Raw genomic sequence first — 18394 nt, 5'->3', positions numbered from 1 at the left:
TTAATTTTTCATTCCGTTACTTCAGTATCCCCAGAGATCCACTAGAGTTAACTCTTATATCTTGCAAAAGTTGTTGACGCCACATTAGACTATTCCGTTTGATTCACCATGTACTATTTTTGTTGTCCTTTATTTCTGTTACACCATTTTTTTGCCTTCCCACACTAAGATCTGCCCACAGTAGAAGAGCTCGGTCGTCGTACCCAGGATATCAAAGACCAGTTACAACAGCTGCGGGCCAGTTTGCCTCAGGTGATAATAAAAGGCTTGTTGACACCGTTCCCAACTGAGTTAGTGCCGGCGTAAAAGCCAGGGGTGTTGCAGCGTCCTACTGATAAAGGGCGCATACTGCCAAGTTCCGTTTAAATTTGACTCGATTTTGTAATAACTGAAATAACATCACATACACTTTCAGCCTGTGAGTTTTCATTTCGTTTGTCCTCCACTTCTGAGTGCTTTCTTTTTGCCAGACCGTATAGGCTATATACAAAGAGCCATCTCAATTAACCGTATGGCATTCCAACCCCTGTGTCCAGGATGCATGCAATGATTTGGTAGGGGCGGCTGTCTTACAGATGTCGTACCCTCTCCTGTGGCGAGCTGGGCCACAACTGTTGTGCAGTCTGTCGGTAAACTGAAGAGTGAGCTAGCGAGTCCCCACTCTGCCTACCCTGCTACGTCACAGGGCGCTTCTACAGGCTGTTCCACAACGCAGTGCCGGCCCTGCCGCGGCGCGCGCTTTAAATCTGTGGCGACGCCGTGTACAGATACGTAGCGGCTGCTGCGTTTATTTTTAGACAAATGCGTTAAAACCAAAATGAATACAAAAGACGATAGCTTCTTCGAAGCAAAACATTATAGAGAAAATAATATTAACATAAGAACCAGATATAATGCAATCAATCTGTAGAATTTGAGGATTTTTCTTACTTTGTGTTTCTACTAAAATGTAGAAGTTTTCTTTGAAGGGCTGCATTGAAACTTGCAGTACGAAGAGTGTTTAAAAAGTAACCATATATTTATAATTTCGTGTGTTGTATTAGTTCGATTTGCACTACTTTTTTTGTCACTGTCTTCGTAAACATGTCTGAAAAGTGCCTGTACAATGTTATGCATATTGGGTGTTTACTCTCCTGTCACCTGTCAAATAGGTTACATGTGTTTTGGTAGCATCAACTATTATTTGTTTTGTATAAAAATACATTAGAGAATCTGTACTAAATTTTGTTTTAAGAATGGAATACAGCGTATCAAATTTTTAGAAATGTTAAATATTGCTTTTGGTGCGTCCCTTATGAGTAAACCAAGAGCATACAAGTGGTATAAATGTTTCAAAGCAGGCCTTAAAGGACAGCGGTTTTACAAGAATGGATGAGATTAAAAATGCACAGTTAAAGGACCTATGAACTATCCCGAGGAAACAGTTTCTAAAGTGTTTCAGGAATTCGAAAAAGCACTGGCATGAGTGTATAGCATGTAATGGGAAATATTTTGAAGAGGATAACATTGTTGTAGATTAGCAAGTAAAGTTCTTACCAAAAAATAAAAATTAATATGTGGACGCACCTCGTATGTCAAGCTTTTTACATAGAAGTCCATAATCGGTATACATGTTTGGAAAGGAATTTCAGCAGTGTTTAGAATAGCTATTGGACGCATGTTTTAAGCAATATGTCTTAGAATCATGTGAATAGTAACCGAGATAGTGTTTTAGTGGCCGAATACATTCAAATGCTGCTGTTCTACAGGGTGTTTCAAAAATGACCGGTATATTTGAAACGGCAATAAAAACTAAACGAGCAGCGATAGAAATACACCGTTTGTTGCAATATGCTTGGGACAACAGTACATTTTCAGGCAGACAAACTTTCGAAATTACAGTAGTTACAATTTTCAACAACAGATGGCGCTGCGGTCTGGGAAACTCTATAGTACGATATTTTCCACGTATCCACCATGCGTAGCAATAATATGGCGTAGACTCTGAATGAAATTACCCGAAACCTTTGACAACGTGTCTGGCGGAATGGCTTCACATGCAGATGAGATGTACTGCTTCAGCTGTTCAATTGTTTCTGGATTCTGGCGGTACACCTGGTCTTTCAAGTGTCCCCACAGAAAGAAGTCACAGGGGCTCATGTCTGGCGAATAGGGAGGGCAATCCACGCCGCCTCCTGTATGTTTCGGATAGCCCAAAGCAATCACACGATCATCGAAATATTCATTCAGGAAATTAAAGACGTCGGCCGTGCGATGTGGCCGGGCACCATCTTGCATAAACCACGAGGTGTTCGCAGTGTCGTCTAAGGCAGTTTGTAGCGCCACAAATTCACGAAGAATGTCCAGATAGCGTGATGCAGTAATCGTTTCGGATCTGAAAAATGGGCCAATGATTCCTTTGGAAGAAATGGCGGCCCAGACCAGTACTTTTTGAGGATGCAGGAACGATGGGACTGCAACATGGGACTTTTCGGTTCCCCATATGCGCCAGTTCTGTTTATCGACGAAGCCGTCCAGGTAAAAATAAGCTTCGTCAGTAAACCAAATGCTGCCCACATGCATATCGCCGTCATCAATCCTGTGCACTATATCGTTAGCGAATGTCTCTCGTGCAGCAATGGTAGCGGCGCTGAGGGGTTGCCGCGTTTGAATTTTGTATGGATAGAGGTGTAAACTCTGGCGCACGAGACGATACGTGGACGTTGGCGTCATTTGGACCGCAGCTGCAACACGGCGAACGGAAACCCGAGGCCGCTGTCGGATCACCTGCTGCACTAGCTGCGCGTTGCCCTCTGTGGTTGCCGTACGCGGTCGCCCTACCTTTCCAGCACGTTCATCCGTCACGTTCCCAGTCCGTTGAAATTTTTCAAACAGATCCTTTATTGTATCGCTTTTCGGTCCTTTGGTTACATTAAACCTCCGTTGAAAACTTCGTCTTGTTGCAACAACACTGTGTTCTAGGCGGTGGAATTCCAACACCAGAAAAATCCTCTGTTCTAAGGAATAAACCATGTTGTCTACAGCACACTTGCAAGTTGTGAACAGCACACGCTTATAGCAGAAAGACGATGTACAGAATGACGCACCCACAGACTGCGTTGTCTTCTATATCTTTCACATCACTTGCAGCGCCATCTGTTGTTGAAAATTGTAACTACTGTAATTTCGAAAGTTTGTCCGCCTGAAAATGTACTGTTCTCCCAAGCATATTGCAACAAACGGTGTATTTCTATCGCTGCTCGTTTAGTTTTTATTGCCGTTTCAAATATACCGGTCATTTTTGAAACACCCTGTATAAGCATCAAAGGTTTTACATGATTGAATCACATTCTACTAATGAAACGTTAATTGATTTTACCATGAAGTTCTCAAGTTATTCCTGATTTTGTACAGCTAGTAATAAATATGTCTATTGCTTTGGACCACATTTTTATTTATCTTCGAAAACTGTTTAACACTTATACTACCATGTAGTACATTTCTACCAAAAGAAACTTTATAGTGTATGAGCAGAGTCAGGCTAGTTTTCCTTCGCGGCGATTCCGGTAAACCATGCGTCCTATCGTGGCGAGGCTGACGTTTGCATAAGCTGTAGCCCTTTGATTGGGACTGGAAATATTAGCCAACAGTCCTTTTTGTGTCGCCTCCTCAACACACGCTGTAATAACGTTAGAGACGATCGAACGCTCCTTACTCCGCAAGTACCTCCTCTTCTTCGTATTCTGCACATTTTCTTGCAATGCAGGGCGATTATCCATCACTTCCGGATACTGAACTATATCAGTGAGTACACAAAGTCAACTGACTGACACACGCAACTAAGATCCAACGTACAGAAACGACGTATATTACTGCACGCCGATCTACACTGCTAGACAGGTAACGGGCAACAGATTTTGGGTGCCCCTGTAGGCCGGTGGCAGGGTTCTTCCGCGAAAGGCCACTTCTCCCTCCAAAAGCGCTGCTCGCTCTTGAGTTTACAGGTACAGACTTTTTTTTTTTTCATAACTGGTCCTTAACGTCTTGTACAGTGCGAGCGAGACGCGGCTGCCGTGCGAGCTGGTTCCAAACATGTTCTGTCGGGGACAAATCTGGGGATATGGCTGACCGTTAGACTACCGTACCTCAACATTACGTAGACGGTTCGTAGAAGCACACGGGATGTGTGGACGAGCATTGTCCTGTTGAAAAATGGCACCGCAATTCTGTCGCAAGAGATGTACTGCGTAAGGACGCAGGATGGCCCTGCGTATCATTGTGCCATCACAGTTCCCTTACTCACTACCAGCCATACAAATTAAACAGTTTTCTCCGTCAGTCACGTATATATTTTACCGCTAAATGTTTCGTTGGTTCACAATATCATCTTCAGGGGGCGGATTGTTTACTTACATGGCTGATATTGCTGAAGAGCTCAGACGACTTTTGACAGCAGCGGGCCATGCGTAATGTTGCTTGCGTTGCGTCTTTTGCTGACTCTAAAACTGTTTCTTAGAAAAGACACTTTTAAGATTAAAAAACGTGAATTTGTGAGAGTAAATTGTACTTACAGGGGCAGCAGAGTCGTAAATAGTCTGCATGCTGCTACTTGCTGTATGTACTGTCCACTGTACATTATGTTTGCACCGTCACTTCAAACATGTTATATATTTAGAGATTTGCCTGCTGATATTTGATATAAAGATAATTGAAAGGTGCAATAGCTGGAGCTTGATTGTTCGCTACACTATAATATAATTCAATTACTATATTGAATATTTGTATGCATAATATGTTTTTATTTTATTTAAAAGTATGAATGGCATGCAACAGAATATAGACATGTGCGCAATTCAGTTATTAAATCAAATGCTTATACAGTATATAAAAAAGATTGTAACAGATCGTGCATACATACTAAAGGTCGAACTTACTGGAAAATGAATGGTAGAGGTTAAATGAATTGCTGCGCATTGAAATGGTTACTATGAGAATGCATTAAGTATTTCGTCAAAGTTTCTGAAGAAGTTGGTTGAGCCTGTTTCCCTATTCGTCATTCATCATTGACTAGATTTTATCCAAGTTTTTTCTGTAGACATAGATTTATAGTGGCAGTGATGAATGAAAAACAGTTAAGAAAGTCAATTATAAATAGTGCAGCGCAGGAAATAACGCAAAATGCCAAAAACTGCAAATCTGAAATGAAACCTGTCGACACCAACCACTTCTAGCAAGAGGGGAAGGTGCAGACTATGTAAAGAAACACCAGTACCACAGAAGATGCTTTGTAAATAAAAGTGAAATGCTTCTGGTGTTATTATACTGCAGTCAGCTCAAGACAGATCACCTGTAATAACAGATGTTAACAGTTGCTACGGAAGATGACCACACAAACAAACGTAATACCGCAAGGTGTTATTGTTGATGTACAGGGCTATTACAAATGATGGAAGCGATTTCATAAATTCACTGTAGCTCCATTCATTGACATATGGTCACGACACACTACAGATACGTAGAAAAACTCATAAAGTTTTGTTCGGCTGAAGCCGCACTTCAGGTTTCTGCCGTCAGAGCGCTCGAGAGCGCAGTCAGACAAAATGGCGACAGGAGCCGAGAAAGCGTATGTCGTGCTTGAAATGCACTCACATCAGTCAGTCATAACAGTGCAACGACACTTCAGGACGAAGTTCAACAAAGATCCACCAACTGCTAACTCCATTCGGCGATGGTATGCGCAGTTTGAAGCTTCTGGATGCCTCTGCAAGGGGAAATCAACGGGTCGGCCTGCAGTGAGCGAAGAAACGGTTGAACGCGTGAGGGCAAGTTTCACGCGTAGCCCGCGGAAAATTGGCTCATGCCACAACTGGAGACCGACAGCACCGACTTCATCTTTCAATAGGATGGTGCTCCACCGCACTTCCATCATGATGTTCGGCATTTCTTAAACAGGAGATTGGAAAACCGATGGATCGCTCGTGGTGGAGATCATGATCACCAATTCATGTCATGGCCTCCACGCTCTCCCGACTCAACCCCATGCGATTTCTTTCTGTGGGGTTATGTGAAAGATTCAGTGTTTAAACCTCCTCTACCAAGAAACGTGCCAGAACTGCGAGCTCGCATCAACGATGCTTTCGAACTCATTGATGGGGATATGCTGCGCCGAGTGTGGGAGGAACTTGATTGTCTGCTTGATGTCTGCCAAATCACTAAAGGGGCACATATCGAACATTTGTGAATGCCTAAAAAAACTTTTTGAGTTTTTGTATGTGTGTGCAAAGCATTGTGAAAATATCTCAAATAATAAAGTTATTATAGAGCTGTGAAATCGCTTCAATCATTTGTAATAACCCTGTATATGACAAGGGTTGGATGGACGCGGCTGGTATGAAATTATGGATAAACAGAGTGTGGGAGGAAGGAAACGTGCTTTATTGGAGAACAGTTCTCTTGTTGTGCTAGATCTGTTCGGTAGTCATTTGAAAAATTCTGTGAAAGAGAAATTGTTGCAGGGAAGTATAGAGCTTGCTGTTATTCTATAAGGAGTTACTTCACAATTGCAACCTCTTGATGTCTCGATAAATAAACCATTTAAAGTGACTATGAGAGACGAATGCACCAAATAGATGATGGATGAAATCCAACATGAATTCACGTCGAAAGAATCTTTAAAACAACGTGCAATCAAACAATCGTGTCACTGAATAAATTGGTCGTGGTCTAGAGTAAGAGAAAACATTATTGTTGAATCTTTCAAGAAGTGCGGCATTAGTAGCGTTCTCGATTACAGTGAAGACCGTTTTATATATGAAGAGGACAACGATAACAACAAAGAGGAAGGAGAAGAAGAAGAAAGTTCGGATGAAGATTTTCAGATCAGTTTGGTTTTATAAACGAAGATTGTTTATTCTACTCTGGCTTTGCAACCTCGTGATAAAAGTGATAAAAATATAATTTAAAGAAATTGATTAAAAAGTAAGATGCATCTTACAGTCCTGATCATCTTAACAGTCGGTGATATACAGTATGCTCCATCGGATGGCTGTTGGTATGTACTGTCCGAAATGTGTGAAAGCTAATACGCTGCAATAATAGCACAGACCAACGATGCAAAAACTTTTTTGCTGAAAATACCATATTCTAATGTTTTTCAGGGTTGGAAATCCAAATATGATACATAAAATTCTGTATCACCCATCATTGCTTCACATTTTACAGTTAAATTTATTAAATTAAGCGGTTTTTAAAGAAATTTAGAGCTTTTATATGGTTAAAATAATTTAAAAAGGAGGTGTAATAAATGTAGAAGACGTTGGTAGCACTGCTGAAAAACATTTGCTGACAAAAAAGGTCGATTCTATTTTTGTGTTAACAGATGGTGTTTTGTTTACTGTCAACCTAACCTCACTTTCCCATTTCCTGTGCATGTGCTCAGTACAGCGTCTAATCGTGATTGTAAAAACTCTGCTGAGCGTTTTTGTTATATCTGTGGTGAATTTGTGATTAAAAAACACCAAAGAAACATTACAGACTTTGTACAAAAGGTTTATCTATCATATCAAGATAAATCTTGGGCGCCACATAAGGTATATTATGTGTGTGTTGAAGATCTGAGAAAATGGTCCAAAAAGGAGAAGAAAGCCTTTAGCTGTGCTGTTCCCATGATATGCAGGGAGCCAAGAAATCATTCCGATGATTGCTACTTTTGCAGTGTTGATATTACTGCTCATAATTCAATAAATAAGAAGGTAATAAGCTACCGTAACCTTCCATCCACCATCTGGCCAATAGGGCATGGTGTAGATTTACCGGTTCCTGAACCACCAGATGATTTAAACTCTGTTCCAACAGAAGTATTTTTTGATGTACAAATTGATTTAGATGAACCAGATGCTGATGAATTCCATTGTAATACAGAAAGTCTAGAGCCCAAATTGTTTACTGAGACCGAGCTTAACGATTTGTATAGGGAACTGGCCTTAACGAAAGAAAAAGCTGAATTTCTTGGCTCTACATTAAAAGAAAAGAACTTATTCGCAGTTGGAACCAGTATATACGAGGGTCACTCCAAAATAAATGCACACTATCTTTTCTAAATCCATCTTTTATTCTACATGTTTGAAAGTTTTACAGTGTGTAGATACATCCTATAGGAACAATATTTTCATTTCTCCACATAATTTCCATCCCTCTCAACTGCCTTACGCCATCTTGGAACCAGCGCCTGTATACCCGCACGGTAAAATTCTGGACCAATTTATTGGAGCCACTGTTTGGCAGTGTGCACAAAGGAGTCATCATCTTCAAACCTTGTTCCACGAAGAGAGTCTTTTAGTTTCCCAAAGAGATGATAGTCACATGGAGCCAGGTCAGGACTGTAAGGCGGGTGTTTCAGTGTTGTCTAACCGAGTTTTGTGATCGATTCCATGGTTTGTTGACTGCCATGTGGTCGTACATTCTCGTGCAACAGCAAAACATCTTGCTTTTGGCGATGTGGTTGAACACGACTCAGTCGAGCTTGAAGTTCCTTTAGTGTCGTCACATATGCATCAGAATTTATGGTGGTTCCCCTTGGCATGATGTCCACAAGCAAGAGACCTTCGGAATTGAAAAACACCGTAGCCATAACTTTTCCAGCAGAATGTGTGGTTTTGAATTTGTTTTCTTTGGTGAATTTGCATGATGCCACTCCATTGATTGCCTCTTCGTCTCTGGTGAAAAATTATGGTGCCATGTTTCATCACATGTCACAGTTCTTCCAAGAAATTCTTCTCCATCAATCTCGTACTGTTCCAAAAGGTCGCTGCATACTGTTTTTCTTGTTTCTTTGTGAGCCAATGTCAACATCCCGGGAACCCATCTGGCACAAACATTTGTAACGCCAACACTTTCAGTATTCTGCAAACACTTCCTTCCCCTATCCCAACGTAGCGTGACAATTCGTTCACTGTGATGCGTCTGTCAGCAGTCACCAACTCGTTAACTCTCTGCACATTGTCTGGAGTGTGTGCAGTACGAGGCCTGCTGCTGCGAGGACAATCCTCAATATTGCCGTACGCGCTTTCATCACGTAACCTGCTTGCCCACCGACTAACTGTACTGCGATCGACAGCAGCATCTCCATACACCTTTTTCAACCTCTTGTGAATGTTTCCCACTGTCTCGTTTTCACAGCACAGGAATTCTATGACAGCACGTCAAGTGTAGCAGCCATCTTGAAGACATGCTGTGACGGCGCCACTCACGGGAACAGGTTGAACTAAGTTTGAAAACAAGTGGGAAGGATGTATCTACACACTGTAAAACTTACACCCATGCAGAATGAAAACTGTATTTTTACAAAAATAGTGTGCATTTCTTTTGGAGTGACCCTCATACAAGAGTAGAAAGAGAGAGCAGCAATTTTCCACGTTTTTTCAACAAGAATGTGATTTAGTGTACTGATGAATGAGTTTGGTATTGAATAAAAAAAGGAAGACTGGAAGCTGTTTATTGATTCATACAAAACTAGTGATTGAAAAACGCTACCAAGGCCGCTGGAACACCAACTTGATGGGGGACTACAGTTGGTCACTTCACCGAGAAGTTCACCAAGCGACTCATCGTAGAAAAAGCTACACAAGAAGCTTAAAAGAAAAAAGAGAAAGAAAATACAAACCAATTTCAGCTGAAAAGTGAAACCTCTATTAACACATCATTGTTTCTAGTAGCTTACTGTAGATACAAACCTTGTTTATGATTTAACAAAGCATTTCATTTATTTCCCTCTTTACTTTATAATATAAGATTTTTATGCTATACACTAAAAAGCATATTGCTCGAAAACTATGGATGATACAAAAAACTAAGGCTATATTTGGATTTAGCTCATATAAATCTATAAATATCAGCTATCAAAGTAAAAAATGTTTTTAAAAAATTTTTTTTCGTTGGTCTGTCTAGCCTTCGGAAGGATCCAGGCTGGAGGGCATTTCCAGGGTGATCTCGGCAAAGTGTGCATAGATCCCTGGGACCATGTCCAACCCTACATCATTCTGCAGGATGTCATCTGCCAGCTGTACGATGCAGCCTGTCACACACCTTGCAGAGTACGTACGTCGTTCGAAGAGCACTAGGATCAGTTTACCGTACTCCCCTGGCCAACAAACTCCCCGCATTGAAACCCGATTGAGAACCTGTGGGTCCACCTTGATCGAGCTGCTCGGTCCACGGACCCTCAGCCGCGGCTCTGGAGCCGACATGACTCCAGGTCCCTGTCGGTACCTTCCAGGACGCCACTGACTCTCTTCCTGCACGTCCCGCAGCTGTCTGCACTGAAAACGTGCTTTCTCTGGCTTCTGACACGTAGTCACATTAATGGGACTTGGCGGTACATACACTACTGGCCATTAAAATTGCTACACCATGAACATGACGTGATACAGACGCGAAATTTTACCGACACGAAGAAGATGCTGTGATATGCAAATGATTAGCTTTTCAGAACAGTCACACAAGGTTGGCGCCGGTGGCGACACCTACAACGTGCTGACATGAGGAAAGTTTCCAACCGATTTCTCATCCACAAACAGCAGTTGACCGGCGTTGCCTGGTGAAACATTGTTGTGATGCCTCGTGTAAGGAGGAGAAATGCGTGCCATCACGTTTCAGACTTTGATAAAGGTCGGATTGTAGCCTATCGCGATTGCCGTTTATCGTATCGCGACATTGCTCCTCGCGTTGGTAGAGATCCGTTAGCAGAATATGGAATCGGTCGGTTCAGGAGGGTAATACGGAATTCCGTGCTGGATCTCAACGGCCTCGTGTCACTAGCAGTCGAGATGACAGGCATCTTATCCGCATGGCTGTAACGGACTGTGCAGCCACGTCTCGATCCCTGCGTCAACAGGTGTGGACGTTTGCAAGACAACAACCATCTGCACGAACAGTTCGACGACGTTTGCAGCAGCATGGACTATCAGCTCGGAGACAATGGCTGCGGTTACACTTGACGCTGCATCACAGACAGGAGCGCCTGCGATGGTGTACTCAGCGACGAACCTGGGTGCACGAATGGCAAAACGTCATTTATTCGGATGAATCCAGGTTCTGTTTACAGCATCATGATGGTTCCATCCGTGTTTGGCGACATCGCGGTGAACGCACATTGGAAGCGTGTATTCGTCATCGCCATACTGGCGTATCACCCGGCGTGATGGTATGGGGTGCCATTGGTTACACGTGTCGGTCACCTCTTGTTCGCATTGACAGAACTTCGAACAGTGCACGTTACATTTCAGATGTGTTACGACCCGGGAGTCTACCCTTCATTCGATACGTACGATACCCTACATTTCAGCAGGATAATCCACGACCGCATTTTGCAGGTCCTGTACGGACCTTTCTAGATACAGAAAATGTTCGACTGCTGCCCTGGCCAGCACATTCTCCGGATCTCTCACCAACTGAAGTCGTCTGGTCAGTGATGGCCAAGTAGCTGGCTCGTTACAATACGGCAGTCACTACTCTTGATGAACTGTGGTATCGTGTTGAAGCTGTATGGGCAGCTGTACCTGTACACGCCATCCAAGCTCTGTTTGACTGAATGCCCAGGCGTATCAAGGCCGTTATTACTGCCAGAAGAGGTTGTTCTGGGTACTGATTTCTCAGGATGTATGCACCCAAATTGCGTGAAAATGTAATCACGTGTCAGTTCTAGTATAATATATTTGTCCAATGAATACCCGTTTATCATCTGCATTTCTTCTTGGTGTAGCAATTTTAATGGCCAGCAGTGTGTTCCCCAAACTCATTGCACAGTCTCGTTACCTTACACCAGTCTTATTATTGCTTCTCGGTTCTTGTGCATTTTATATTACACCTCTGTCCATAGTGATTTACACCTCTTTTACTGAGAATTTCGGAAGTCTTGCACCATTTAAATTGTCAATCGCGTTTTCTAGATCGACAAATCCTATGAAGATGGCTTGAAATTCCTTTAGTCTTGGGTTGCATAAGCAAGCGCCTTCACCTTTTATAAAGCCGAACTGTTCATCACCTAACAGAAGGTCAAATTCCTTTTCTGTACTTCTATTTCACATTAGTGTTGTGAGCAATTTCAAGCATGAGATTTAGACTGATTGTGCGATAGTTTTCAAACTTACCTGCCCTTGCTGTCTTCGGGATTGTATGGATCACATTGTTCCGAAAGCCTGACTGAATGCCTTAAGACTCATTTATGTTACCCACCAATTTGAATAGTCGTTTGGTTGCCATTTCACGCTGTGATTTTAGAAACTCCGAAGCAGTCTTGTCTATGCCTGCCACCTTATTTGATCCATAGTCTTCCAGACCTCTTTTAAACTCCTGACTCTAGAACTGGATCCCTTATGTCTTGCATGTCGACTCCCAGTTACTCTTATGCTAGACAGTTCCTCCCTCTCGTAAAGACATTCAGCGTACCCTCTAGTAAAGGCCTTCAGCGTACCCTTTCCACTTACGCATTCTCTGCTGCGTTTGACAGTGGAATTTCTTTTGCACACTTAAACTTGACGCCTTTGCTTTTAATTTCACCAAAGACCGTTATTCCTTTTCAGTATGCTGAATCAGTCCTCCTATTCTTATTTCAATTTCTTGTCACTTTTCTGCAGCCATTTCAACTTGAATTCCCCGCACTTGCTACTTACCTGATTTGATTCCATAAGGAACTATCGTGCACTGTGATCGTAGACTATAAGGAAGGAGAAGTACATAACAATCAGTCGCGATTCCGGGTCTATAGACAAAGGAAACTGAGTTAGTTGTTTACCGCAAATATAACAGTCTTAGGTTAGGTGATGTAGTGCGTTACGACTTACCAGCGTTTCATTTCATTACAGTAATTTAAAAGCACCTTTTTTTAATATCTACAATCAACAAACATATTTACATATCACTTTGAAATATTCATGAAATCCCAGTTTACAACATGCTTACTCATATCTTAACAATATGAAATATGACAGAGGTTAACACTCATTGTCAGTGATACATTTAGAAATTTTTATTGAGACCTGTAGGCAGGTGGGAAAGTACCTTACGATATTTAACAATTTCCTTTCATTCCTGTGTAAAACATTCTCGGTTTTCTTGCCCCATCAATTCGAGATAGAACCTCAAGCTTTCGACGATAGCCTCCATCATCATGGTCAGGAGCAACTGACTGTCTTCACTGCTGCTGTGGTAGCCTTTTTATAGCCTGTGGACGGCTTCTGATTGGTCAGCTTGTGATTGGTCGGCGATTACGTAATGCTGTCGCAGACGGTGTCAATGTATGCGCTGGTGGCGCCACCGCTTCTGTGGGAACGTAAACCCTGCAAGGAATGTCTCTGCTGATTCAATGTATCAAGCGCCTGTTTCCGTGCACCGCTCAGATAGTATCCACTATCACGGCTAAAGTTCTTCTCACTCATTCTTATTTCAACATCCTCCTTAATAACAGAATCCCAGTATGTGGCGGCTTCGGACAAAATTTTTGTTTCATCGAACAGTATTTTATGTTTGTTCGTTAGGCTGTCCTCCGCAATTGCCTATTTCTCCAGTTCTCTATTTTTAATATGCCGTTGGTGTTCTGCACAGCGGTCGGAAACGGTACGAATGTTCTGACCTATATAATTGCTGCCACACTCACAGGGGATGATATAAATTCCAGGGTTCCTGAGGTCGAGACTCTCCTTAACAGGGCGCGTCATCTTCTGAATTTTCTTAGGAGGACGAAAAATCGGTCTTATACCCCTTCTACCCGGGACTCTTCCTGTTTTGCTGGATGTAGCGCCACAGAAAGAAAGAACCGCAATCGGTGTTTCATCCTGTGAGTGTGCAGCACTTTCACGTTTCCTTTTTCTTGGAGAACGCTGCTTTTACGATGGTTGTCCAGGAAGTAAGTTGCGATCGGTCGCGAAATGGAAACCCCGGTGAAAGCCAGAAACGTTTTATTTGCACACACTTTCCACCTGCTTCTGTACGTAGTCGCCGCTCCAACTTCGAGTGTTGTCGTAGTGTTGTATCAACTTTGGAATATCCTCGTCATAGAAAGCAGCCGCCTGTGCTTTGTCTTTGGAAAAATTTTGTCTTCATAACCAGCGGTTCTTGTGAGCAGAGATGAGACTGTGTTGTGGGTGATCGGTCACTTCTAGTCGGAGACGCCGCAGGAGCGTCTTCACTGCCAGTGTAAGTGCGCGGCCGAGAACTGGCACGAGGAAGGGACTGCTCGACAGTTGTGTTGTGTGGGCTGCATGACCAGGCCCTCGTACTTGGCGGGAGAGGCTGCTGAAAAGAGCGACGCGACACGATCGACGGGCATACTAGAGACACTGTCCAACACACCTGTGCAAAGCTTTACCGGATTTTCCCAGTGGTTTACATTTCGCGACCGATCCGAACTTACTTTCAGGACAACCCTCGTGTATCACGTGCACCACAGCAATTCTTTCGGAACACGTACTTCAGGTGGTTAATTTCGGACCTCAAGTGGTCCTCGCCAGAAACAGTTTTTGCTCTGTATACCAACGTGCTCAAAACGGCTCTCTTCTAAACATGATGATGGAAACTCTGTGCATTAAGCTCTAAATCGGTATGCGTCGGCTTACGGTACACAGAGTGGCCGGGACGCCCGTCCGCCTGTCGTTGTACTAAAAGTTCTAAGAATGGCAGCCCTCCTTCCTTCTCCATCTCGACGGTGAACCGGATGTTCGGATGTATGCTGTTCATGTGTTCCATGAATTGTTCGAGAGCTTCTGTGTCGTGTCGCCAGACCATAAATATATCGTCAGCATGACGATAAAATCGCCGACCAATCAGAAGCCGACCAATCAGAAGACGTCCACGGGCTATAAAAGGCCACCACAGCAGCAGTGAAGACAGTCAGTTGCTCCTGACGATGATGATGGAAGCTATCGTCGAAAGCTTGAGGTTTTACCCAGCATTGACGCGGTAAGAAAACCGAGAATGTTTTACATATCAGTACCGTCGTGAAAGACTTCGTTCTCATATTTCTTTCATTCCGTTTGCACACAGAGCAAGAATTCTAAGAAGATCGTCGCAGAAGAAAAGAAAAATATCTGTATCTATTTCTTTTGGTATCTGCTTTACGTGAATTGGAAATTACCTGCCTTTAGCTCCTAAGCAAACCGGTACGGAAACGTATAGACAGTAAATCTGTCGCGGACATGTTACAAGGGTAAAGGGACCACTTTTTCCGCCGAAGAACGGAAAAATATTTCTGGGATATCAGTCGGTGGTATTAAGGCCCCCATCGTCTTCCAGTAGCAAAACGCCACGCACATGCATTACTGTCTGTCACAACTGGAAATATTCGTTTTGCATATGGCAAAATACTTCAACCTTTGTTTCATTTATTTTTTCCAAAAATCACAGAACTATGCACGGATAATCCGGAAACCAGGTAATCCGCATCGATACACTCAACAGTTTACCGTATTTTAAAATTATGGAAATGTAGTACATACCATTTTAATCACGAAAATCTTTTAGGTGGTGACGTAAAGTGTTGAAACTAGTTGCGATGTAATTAAGATATTAGCAGGATTGTAGTGTTATACATAAAAATGCCGGACTCAGAAAAGCCTACGTAATAAGCGAAGCACCCATATTCGTCCTAAAGGCAGTGATTCCATGACACAGCAAAGGCGTTGGACATTCTGAACCGTTACAACAGAACCTGGCTGCCTCATGATTAGCTATAATCGAAACTGATAGGTATAATAAAGGATTTTCGTAGAAGCGTAGCTAGTGATTTACGATACTTTCTTTTTTTTTTAAACCTAAGAAAGAAGCACATGAATGGACTCCATGTGACAGATAACTGGAGTTGCTTTTAGAAACATAATGTTCAGAAATTTTAAGATTCCACTGTAGAAATAGTAAAGAGAAGGTCTAAAGATTCCAAATAATTAAAAACTTGAATATACATTATTGATGTTCCACAATAGTATTTATTTTACAATTCGTTATAAACTGGTGGTCGGCTTTCTAGGCCATTCTCATAAAGCAATAAATATTATTGTCGAACATCGGTACTGATATTTAAGTTCTTTAGAAAATGCTTTTTAACCATCAGCTGTTTTATTTAACCTATGCATCATCTAGCAGTTTCGCTCATAGACCATCATCACAATGTGTAAGGCAAAACAGATCAGTTAAAAACATAGCCTTGATGTTGTGTCAGCTAAAAGGAAATTGGGATATAACGGTATACTGATAATTTTTATTTTGTGGACCGTCTGACAGCAACTGAATGAAACACAATTTTAGTGCCATACGCGTTTCGCCTTTATTTTCTGCCAGGCATCGTCAGTGGCCTGGAATATGTACATAGGTTTGCTATGTAATTTACATTTTGGTCACTGTACCTATAGGTCATAAACAGTTCTGGTGGTTGATTATAACCTATAGTTATATTGACCAAAATGTAAATTAAATAGCAGTCATATGTACATATTCCAGGCCACTGAAGATACCTGGCAGAAAAGAAAGGAGAAACTCGTATGGCAATAAAATTGTGTTTCATTCAGTTGCTGTCAGACGGTCCATAAAGTAAAAATTATCGATATACCGTAATATTACACGCAAATGGGGAAGACAGGACTACAAAAGTTAAAGTTGCATATGTCTTCACTCACCTGTTTTACCATACACCCAGTGTTGGTTGTCTGTGACCGAAAACGGTAGATGATTATGGGAGAAATAAAACAGCTGAAGGTTAAAATGCATTTTCTAAAGTATTTAACGGCTGTTGGTGCTCATCTGAAGAAAACATCAAACGATGTTTAAGTTTTTAAAATGTCTATGTTCCTCCAAGTACCGGAGGAATTTTCCGTAAATATTCCAAATAAATAATGAAACACGACACAAAGGCATAGAAGTGAGTGAGAAGAAATGTAAAAAAAGAAAAAAAAACATCAGTTTAAGACCACCACGAAGACAGTGGGGAAACCCATACCCATATTTCTCAGAGGACCTTCTCTATAAAGGAACACAGCGGGCAGCTCTCTGGCCCGCTAAAAGTCGACTACACGCGTCATTGTGGCTTGCTGCCAGCTGAGGCCATACCCAGATAGATAGTCACACCTCTCCACATGTTTCCGCACAAAATTATGATTATTATAAGGCCAGCGATAAATAACATCTTTCATCATTTTAATCACGTCGATCCGGTATGGTCTAGTGGCTAGGATACCTGGCTCTCACCCAGGAGGCTCGGGTTCGATTCCCGGTACCGGAATTGTTTTTAATTGGCTTAAATGAAGAAGTAGATTTGTAGAGTAGTTGTTTCTTGTAGAAGTAGATTTGTAGAATAGTTGTTTTTAACTAACAATGGGTGAAGACCTAACACAGTTTTTTCGTCACAGCATTCCCACCTCAGTACATCGTAGCTAATATTCGTCTTCTTGTAAAGTCGTTATCCCTCCACTGCTTAATAAAGACCTCTTCCGTATTCTTCCACTTTTACTCGGGTCTGTGCCATCAGGTGCCACAATGTTCGAAAAGCCCTCTTCATACAGTACAACTATCTGTTTTAGGATTTTCCAGAGCTTATTTTGTGCCTTCAAGTTCTTTTGTGCCTTCAAGTTCTGCACTGAACCATTCTATTTCCCTGTCGGAGTCTGGATGGACAGCGTGCTACGATTTCAGACTAGTGACTTTTCCAGGAAAGTCTATTTTAGAATTCTTCCTCTGATGAGTTAGTTCCTCATCTCGTTCCTGAGAGAGATGCACAGAATCTGCCTCCGCTGCACACTGTAATTAATGAACACTCGCCTTTGTCAGTGCCGGTGTTTCTAGGTCGTTACCTGTTACTGACAGAAAATAGTTACTCTACACTTTCGCTTTTAGGTTCATCGAGCATCTTTCTTCGCCTGTATCAATTGAAGCGTAACGACTGCTGCTCAACTGAAACCAATGCACCAGTTAAGTTTTTTACATGCACAGTAAAACGCTTTTCAGAAGCTTTTTCCCATTTTCAAGTGCTGCTAGAATTTACGTTGGTATTGTGTGTGATATCTGCATGTGTGCGTTGCTCTGCTTTTCTTGTCCTGCATTCGTGTTTTTTTAAGAGTTCAGGTTATTGTATACAAAATAGAAAAAGAAAGAACTCTACATTAGTGAAGTAGAACTTGTAATGGGGAATAAATAAACGTAACTGGTGCAGTGTTTTATTGTTTAAATCATTAATGAAACAGTTACAGCCTTTCGAAAAAATCATCTTTCCAAAAAACATCGAATATGATAAGCAAAATTATTTCAAACCTATTCCTCTTGGACTCTGTATTCCGAACGTTTCCCTAGCCTAATTCTCTGTCCGAAGAAGAACATGAAATAGGTAAATCGTCTACATAAACAAATACCTTATTGCTTCGTGGTAGCAAAAATGCCT

At 42.0% G+C, this 18394-nt stretch overlaps 1 non-coding gene across 1 annotated transcript; it reads left to right on the top strand.

Moving 5' to 3' along the window:
• The first annotated feature begins 17170 nt into the window (after nucleotides 1–17170).
• On the top strand, nucleotides 17171–17242 carry Trnae-cuc (transfer RNA glutamic acid (anticodon CUC)). Its single transcript has one exon. It is a non-coding gene; the product is annotated as a tRNA-Glu (tRNA).
• Nucleotides 17243–18394: the final 1152 nt, after the last annotated feature.

This window comes from Schistocerca cancellata, chromosome 10, assembly GCF_023864275.1.
Source record: "Schistocerca cancellata isolate TAMUIC-IGC-003103 chromosome 10, iqSchCanc2.1, whole genome shotgun sequence".
NCBI lineage: Eukaryota > Metazoa > Arthropoda > Insecta > Orthoptera > Acrididae > Schistocerca > Schistocerca cancellata.
Note: the sequence above shows the minus strand (reverse complement) of the source record. Positions and strands in the feature narration are given on the sequence as shown.